We start from the raw sequence: 8008 nt of genomic DNA on the forward strand, positions 1-8008 counted from the left end.
GGCAAAAATCTTTTTTTAAAAAAGGCAAGGAAGGGCTTATGGGGCCGGCAAGTGACATGGTGATTGAGGCACTGGATCCCACATGGCCAACTTCGTAGAGTTCCAGACCCAGTGCCCTGAAAAATGTGCTGAGCATGAGTGTGTGAGTGCCCAAAATCTCAAGGAGAATGGAGGAGAAGGGATTGCGCTGTGGCCATCCTCTCCGTAGGATGATTCCTCACTTTCCTGGTATCCTGTGAGCATACCTACCTTATGGTAAAAAAAAAAAAAAAAAAAAGGTTTATGGCCCAGCCTGTAACTTTATGGTTCAGGTGGCTAGATCCCAGAAGGCCTTCTAGGGGTTCAAGTCTCCACCTGGAGCCTTGAAAAATGCACTAGGCATGCCTGTGTGCATGCTCATAGTCCTGAAGGGAGGGACAGAGGAGAAAGGATTATGGGAGTAACCATTCTACAAAGGTGGTGTTTTTCCGTTTTCTTTTTTCCTCTCTCTCCAGTTCATGCACCTTCTGGCAAATTAAAAACAGAAACAAAAACAAAACAGGTTTATCTGTTTTTTAATTTTATTTTATGTTTTTGCCATAGAGTGTGTGCTCAACAGAGAGAGAGAGAGAGAGACAAAGAAAGTGAGAAAGCACCCCCCCGGGGGGGGGTGGGGGGAGATGGCCATTCTGCAATCTCTTCTCCATTCTCTTCTTGGGATTTTAGGTATGCACCCACATGTGCCCAGTGTGATTTTCAAGCTGTCAGGTCTGGGACTCAAACTTCGGTCACCCATGTGGGAATTTAGCACCTTAACCACCACTTGCTGGCTCCTAGTTTTTTTTTTTTTTTAGCGATTTTTGCACCTTAGCTCACCAGAGACAGAGAGAAAGAAGTAAGAAATCACCCTCCAGGGAGCTGGCCATGTGGCAATCCCTTTCCCACCTTTTCCCTCTCGGGATTTTGGGCACAAACATTTGCCTGGCCAGGACTAGAACCTCAGTCAGCCATGTGGGAGCTCAGCCCTTTAACCACATCAAATACCTTTTTTTTTTTTTTTTTTTTTTTTTTTTTTTTTAAGAGAGAGAAAAAAAGAGCAGGGGGAAAAAGAGGTACTTTTGACAGGGTCTTGTGCTTGTAGCCTTCTGCCCCAGCTTCCCAGTTAGCTAGGATCATAGGTGCAGTAGGCTGGTCCTGGATCCCAACCAGGGCCTCGCATATGACCCTAGCCTTACTCAGCAGCGTGAAACTCTAGCCCCTTCCCCACAAGCCTCCAGACCTTCCCATACCTTAAAAACGTGTTTTTAATCACACTTCTTGGTATCTAGCCAAAGGACAGAAGAATACTTAATCAGAAAAGTGCACATCGATGTTTATTGTGGCACAATTCACAATTGCTAAGTCACGGAACCAACCCAAATGCCTATGAACAGATGAATTAATAGAAAAACTGTGGCACATATACTCTATGGAATACTGCTCAGCCATAAAAAACAACAAAACCTTGGCTTTTGACAGGAAGTGGATGAATATGGAAGATTTACTCTTGAGTCAAGCAAGCCAGGCTATAAAGGAGAGGCATTGTATGTCCCCACTTAATATATACCGAGTGTCTGCACTTTATGACTGAAACTGATTGACTAAAGGATATAGAAACACAGTTTATAGATGTAAATACCAGATATAGTGTGTGAAAGAGGACGGTCTTTTAGAAGAACAATAGGGAGGCAAAGCATTAAAGGGACAAAGAAAGAGGAGGGTCTGAGGAAAGACATTTAGAAGAACAATAGGGAAGCAAGCATTAATGGGACAAACAAATGTGGTATTATCTGTTGAAGATATTTTATAATTGTATCAACTGTACTAGGGAGAAATGTTCACCTGTTGAAATATTCATTTTATAAGCTAAATAATGTGATCGAATGTATAAAAGAAAGTGAAATTAAAAATGAAAAAATAAAGTGTCTTTAAAAAAACAGATGCCAAAGGTAATTTCCCCCAGCTAGAGACAAGTATTTTCTTGTCTTCTAGGGCCCCGGGGTCCCTGAAGCCCCTTCGGGCAGGTGTGGTGAGGGTTGGCTCCGGGCGGGTGCGCTGAGCTACCGGATGGGCGACCAGACCTAGAAAAGCGGAACTGAGGACGTTCAGCGCTGCGGTCCCACGGACAGTTGCTAGTGAGACACCCGCCGGCCCGGAAGGAGCTGACGCGAGTTGGGGCTTTGGCAGCCATCGCACTTTGCAGTTCGGTCTCAGGGTGTAGGGCCGAAGCCAAACCGGGGATTGCGTTCTCTCCAGTCGCAGGTGAGTGGCAACTCCTCCTCCTAAAGGGGCAGCGGACGACAGCTGTGGACCCCGAGGAAGGCGCACTTTTGGGCTTGGGTTTACTCAGAGCCCCTGCCTGTGGTCCCGCAAGGAAGGGGAATCTCTTTTTCGCTCCAGAACCTGGCAGCGAGAGAGGAGAGTCGGGAGTCCGCAGGCGGCTCAGATGGCCCGAGGCAAAACGCTGTTGCTCTCAGACACTGGGTTATTTCTGGAAAGAGCGTGATGATTGCAGGCAAGCCCCTTCTTCCCCTCGGCCTCAGTTTCCTCACCTGGTTAGGCGAAGGCGGCGGGGATCTTTGACAGCTGAAGACGCTGTGACGCGCGCGTCGTGTTGTTTTCAGCACTCAATCAGTGTAGGGGCAAACTGAGCTTCCTCGCTCGTAATGTAATGAAGTTTGTCATAGCCCAAGTCCCAGGTGAGTGGGGAAAAGAAATATGACTGGGAAAACGAATGATTTACACAGTGGTCTATATTCAATAAAACAGTTGTTTTCAAACAGCTGAATACTGTCATCGTTACCAGAAAGAATGAGATTCGTCCAGAGATTAAGGTATTTGGTACATGGGGTAAAACAAGGTGAAGACATCTTTCAACCTGAACAAGTAAACCTAGTGTCGTTTATTATTTGCGTTGAGGATTGTTTACATGTTCCTACGTCAAACTGTATTGTCAGAGTATCATACTCTGAAAAAATCTTGATGTTCAATGTTAAAATATTAGTTAAGAGTAAATAGCACTGAAGCAAAGGAAAGAAGGAGAGGAAAGGAACACCACCACCTATGTGTAAGGCCCTTGTAGTGTCTCTACAGATGAATAAAGGAAGATTTAGTTTGTCAATAATTAGTGATACGGCAGCCAGCGTGGTGGTTAAGGGTGCTGGAGTCCCACATGGTCACCCCTGGTTCAAGTCCTGGACCTGGCGGCTTGCTTTCTCACTTTTCTTCTCTTTCTCTCTCTTGCTCTGCCCCTCTCTGGTCAAATTAAAATAAATAAATGAATAAATAAAGTTAAATAAAATAATTCTTTAAAAAATAATTAATGGGACCAGAAGTTAGCATAATAGCTATGTTGCTGGACTCCCATGTAGTCGACTGCAGTTCGAGTCTCGGGCCCGGTGACTTAAAACTCTGGCCAGGGGTGCATGTGTGTGCGTGCCTAAGATCCCAAGAGGAGAATGGAGGGGAAGGGATTGCCGTGTGGCCATTCCCCTGGGGAGGTGATTTCTCACTTTCTGTCTTTCTCTGTCTTTCTGGCCAGTGCATGCGTCCTCTCAAAAACCTCTCAAAAAAAAAAAAAAGTTTGTTGGCGTTTTCTAAGTTCATAGAAAAACAGTTGTTTTTAATGTTAGAAATGTTAGAGAAACATTCTTAATAATTATGCATATTAGCAGTTTAAGATGCAGTTTAACCTTTCTTTGCACTACTGTGAAGAATAGAAATTCTTCCAAGAATTGAGACAAAAGATTAGTCTATCAAAAATGAGAATCATGGGACCAGCAGTTAGTGTAATGGCTATGTTGCTGGAGTGCCACGTAGTCGACCGCGGTTCGAGTCCCGGACCTGGCGGCTTAAACTCATGCCGGGCGCGTGTGCGTACGTGACCACGATCCCGAGAGGAGAACGGAGGAGAAGGGATTGCGGCGTGACCATCCCCCTGGGGGGTGATTTCTCGCTTTCTGTCTCTCTGTCTCTCTCTGTCTGTCTGGCGAGCGCACGCGCCCTATAGCAAAAAAAAATCTCCAAAAAAAAAAATGAGAATCACAAAAATAGTAAATCATTCTCATGTCATTGGAAGCTTACAAATTAGATTCTATAGCAATGATTCATTATTTTTCCACCCACTTAGCCAAAACGCCTATCAATTATTTCTCTGCAAAATATTACTAAGTAAATAATTTGTTTAAGAATTGTTTTACTTAACTTTATTTATTTTAATTTTACCAGAGAGGGACAGAGTGAGAGAGAGAGAGAGGGAGAGGGAAAGTGAGAAGGCAAGCTTCCAGGTCCAGGACTCAAACCACAGTTGGCCATGTGGGAGTCTAGTGCGCTTAACCACCACGCCACCTGCCGGCCCCAAAGTAAATAATTTTTAAATCACAGTGTTGTAGTTTCTCTTTCTGCATATTGCTTTTAGATAACTTCAGTTATTTTAAGGATTGAATTTGTTATCACATATGTCAATTTTTTTTTTTAGAGGCTTTTGTTATAGGGCGCGTGCGCTCACCAGACAGACAGAGAGAGACAGAGAGACAAAGTGAGAAATCACCCTCCAGGGAGGATGGCCATGCCACAATCCCTTCTCCCTTCTCCTCTTAGGATCTTGGGCACGCATGCATATGCGTCCAGCGTGAGTTTAAGCCACCGGGTCCGGGACGTGAACCATGGTCGACTACATGGGAGTCCAGCGACGTGGCCATTACGCTAACTGCTGGTCCCCATATGTCAGTTTTCATTTTTTTAGTTCAATATTGGCAAGTTCAGTATTCAGACTCACAAACAAGCTTCTTTTTTTATTTTTAAAAATATTTTGCCACAGTGCACATGCACTCGCTATTTCTCCCTCCTTTCTGCATTTTGGGTATTCGTGCTCATGTTCCTGGTGTTTTTCAAGCCACTAGTCTGGGACTTGGGACTTGGGACTGGGCAGTTAGCCATGTGGAATCCAGTCATCTTAACCACCACTCCAGTGGCTGGCCCTAAGCTTCTTTTAACATTGATTTTCTTTTCCTTTATAATATTTGTCATGGTTTTAGCCACCTTAATCTCATGTTACTTTTCCCTAAAGGAAACTTGAGTATGTATTTTCTTTTTACCACATGACCCAAAAGGTTTAGTTCTCTTATTTAACCATCCTAAAATGGTTTCTTGAATTTTTTGAGTCAGTTTCAAAATTTGAAAGGCTGAAAAAGAAAATCTTAAAAATTTTAGGGGATAGGACCAATGGAAGGCATAATGGTTATGTCTTTGGACTCCATGCAGTTGACTGCGTTTCGAGTCCCGGACCCGGTGTCTTAAAACTCACGCCAGGTGGTTGTGCGTGCATGCCCAAGATCTGGAGATGAGAACGGAGGAGAAGGGATTGCAGCGTGGCCATCGCCCCGCCTCCTCCCGGGGAGGGGTGACCTCTCACTTTCTGTCTTTATGTCTCTCTGGCAAGTGCATACATCCTGTAATAAGAATTTCTCTTAAACAAAAAAAAAAAGAAGAAGCAAAATTATAGGGGAGAAAATTTATGAAACCACATTGTCTTGAAATATTCAACATTTTAAATGTTCATCCTTAATAATAATTTACTGAAATTCTACCAAACTTGGTCAAGCATAGTTTGGACTTCTTTATATTTCTAGAACAATTTGAATTTGGAAGGGAAAGGACCTGAATTAGCTTACTAACAAGATACTGAGCTTATGGAATTTGTACTTTTTTCTTAATTGCCACCGGGTGTATGCTCTCACCAGAGAGATATAGAGACAAAGGCAGAGGAAGGAGGTAGAGGGAGAAAGCAGCTGCTCACTAGGCTATAATCTTCTCTTCCATTTCTTCATTCTGTTGGGATTGAGGGCACACACACTCACTGTTATGTCTATCAAGCAGTTGGAGCTGGGATTAGAACTGCGGTCCACCATGTAGGATCCAGCTCCTTTAACTACTAGGCCATGGAACCAGCTCTGAATTTGTACATTTTATCTATTATTTTAAATTTAATTTTATTTATTAATTTTTCTAACTTTATTTTTATTTACTTATTTAATTTGACCGGAAAGGAAGAGGGAGAGGGGGAGAGAGCGAGAGAGAGAAAGTGAGAAAGCCAGCTGCTAGGTTCAGGACTCGAACTGTGGTTTGCCATATGGGAGCCCAGCGCCTTTAATGACCATGCCACCTTTCTGGCCCCTGTTATTATTATTTTATTCATTTTTTGTTTCGGAGAGGGTTTTGCTATAGGGCACGTGCTCTCGCCAGAAAGACAGAGAGACAGAGACAGAAAGCGAGAAATCACCCCCCAGGTGGGATGGCCATGCTGCAGTGCTTTCTCCGCCATTATCCTCTTGGGATCTTGGGCACACATGCACATGTGACTGGCATGTTTAAGCCACCAGGTCCAGGACTCCAACCATGGTCAACTATGTGGGAGTCCAGTGACATAGCCATTACATATGCCAACTGCTGGTCCCCCAGCTCCTATTACTATTTTTTAATTTGACCAGAGAGAGGGCCAGCAGGTGGCATGGTGATGAAAGGCACTGGATTCCCATGTGGCCGACTGCAGTTCGAGTCCTGGACCTGGCGGCTTAAAACTGGACCCCTGCATAGTTGACTGGTTCAAGTCCTGGACCCAGCAGCTTAAAACTCACACTGGGCACATGTAAGTGCTTGCCCAAGATCCCAAGAGGGAATGGAGAAGGATTGCAGGTTGCTATCCCCCAGGGGGTGATTTTCTCGCTTTCTGTCTTTCTGTTTCTCCCTCTGTCTCTGTGGTGAATGTACACACTCTATAGCAAAAAATTTTCTCTAAAAAAAAAAGTTCATAGGAAATATATGGTTTGAAAAAACTATGCATGGATTCCATTTTTTTTTTTTGCACCAAAATAAATTTGTACTATAATACCACTTTTCTGTGGACTTTTTGAAGTACCCCTGTATTTCAAAAGGTGTTTTTTAAAAAAAGAGGCTTTGCCTTAGGACGTGTGCAAGAGAGAGAGACAGAAACAGTGAGAGAAAAATTGAGAAATTACTCCCAAGGGGAATGGCCATACTGGAGTCTCATCTATTCTTCTTCTGGGATCTTGGACATGGTCTGCCAAGTGGGAGTCCAGCAACATAACTACTTTGCCATTTGCTGGTCCCCAAAAGGTGCTTTTTTTTTTTTTTTAGGGAAATTTTTGCTACAGGGCATGTGCACTTGCTGGAGAGAGAGAGAGACAGAAAGTGAGAAGTCACCCCCCCAGGGGGATGGCTGCACCACAACTCCTTCTATATTCTCCTCTTAGGATTTTGGGCACACACGCACATGCACCCGGCATGAGTTTTAAGCCACTGGGTCTAGGATTAGAACCATAGTCGACTATGTGCGAGTCCAGCAACATAACCATTATGCCATCTGCTGGTCTCCAAAAGGTGCTTTTTGAAAAAAAAAATTTTTTTTAAATTTTTCAGAAGTTTGCCAGAAGGTATATACACTTTCTGGAGGGAGAGAGAGAGAAAGTGAGAAATCACTTTATGTGGGAATGGTCACACCACAGTCCCTTCTCTCTCTCCTTTCAGGATTTTTGGCATACACACATGGCATGTTTCTCAAACTGCCGTTTCTAGGACTTATCCACACAGTTGGCCATGTAGGATTTAACTGCCTTAACCACCATGCCAAGGAGTGTCTCCAAAGCACATTTTAAATTCAGATTTATTTTTGTGTAGCTCTATCTTGCTTTGCATCCCAGTGTTGTTAATACATTGATTCTGCGATCAAACTCTGATCTTGTGTTTGCCTCTTATTTTCCTCCAGCTGTACACCTCTGAGTATCTGTATCTTGTCATCTTTTGTGTAGCTTAAAAAAGTTCATACCTGGGACCAGCAGTTGGCATAATGGCTATGTTGCTGAATTCCCATGTAGTCGACTGTGGTGGCTTAACTTTATGCTGGGCACGTGTGCATGCGTACCCAAGATCCCCAGAGGAGAATGGAGGAGAAGGGATTGCAGCGTGGCCATCC

At 43.8% G+C, this 8008-nt stretch overlaps 1 protein-coding gene across 1 annotated transcript in view; it reads left to right on the forward strand.

Annotated features, from left to right (window-relative positions):
* Positions 1 to 2161: 2161 nt before the first annotated feature.
* SAR1B (secretion associated Ras related GTPase 1B) overlaps positions 2162 to 8008 on the forward strand; it is a gene marked incomplete in the record, with an annotated part of 51028 nt that continues 45181 nt past the window's right edge. The window contains 1 exon segment of the mRNA XM_027767646.1: positions 2162 to 2280.

Source organism: Tupaia chinensis, unplaced genomic scaffold (genome assembly GCF_000334495.1).
Source record: "Tupaia chinensis unplaced genomic scaffold, TupChi_1.0 Scaffold144346_1, whole genome shotgun sequence".
Lineage (NCBI taxonomy): Eukaryota > Metazoa > Chordata > Mammalia > Scandentia > Tupaiidae > Tupaia > Tupaia belangeri.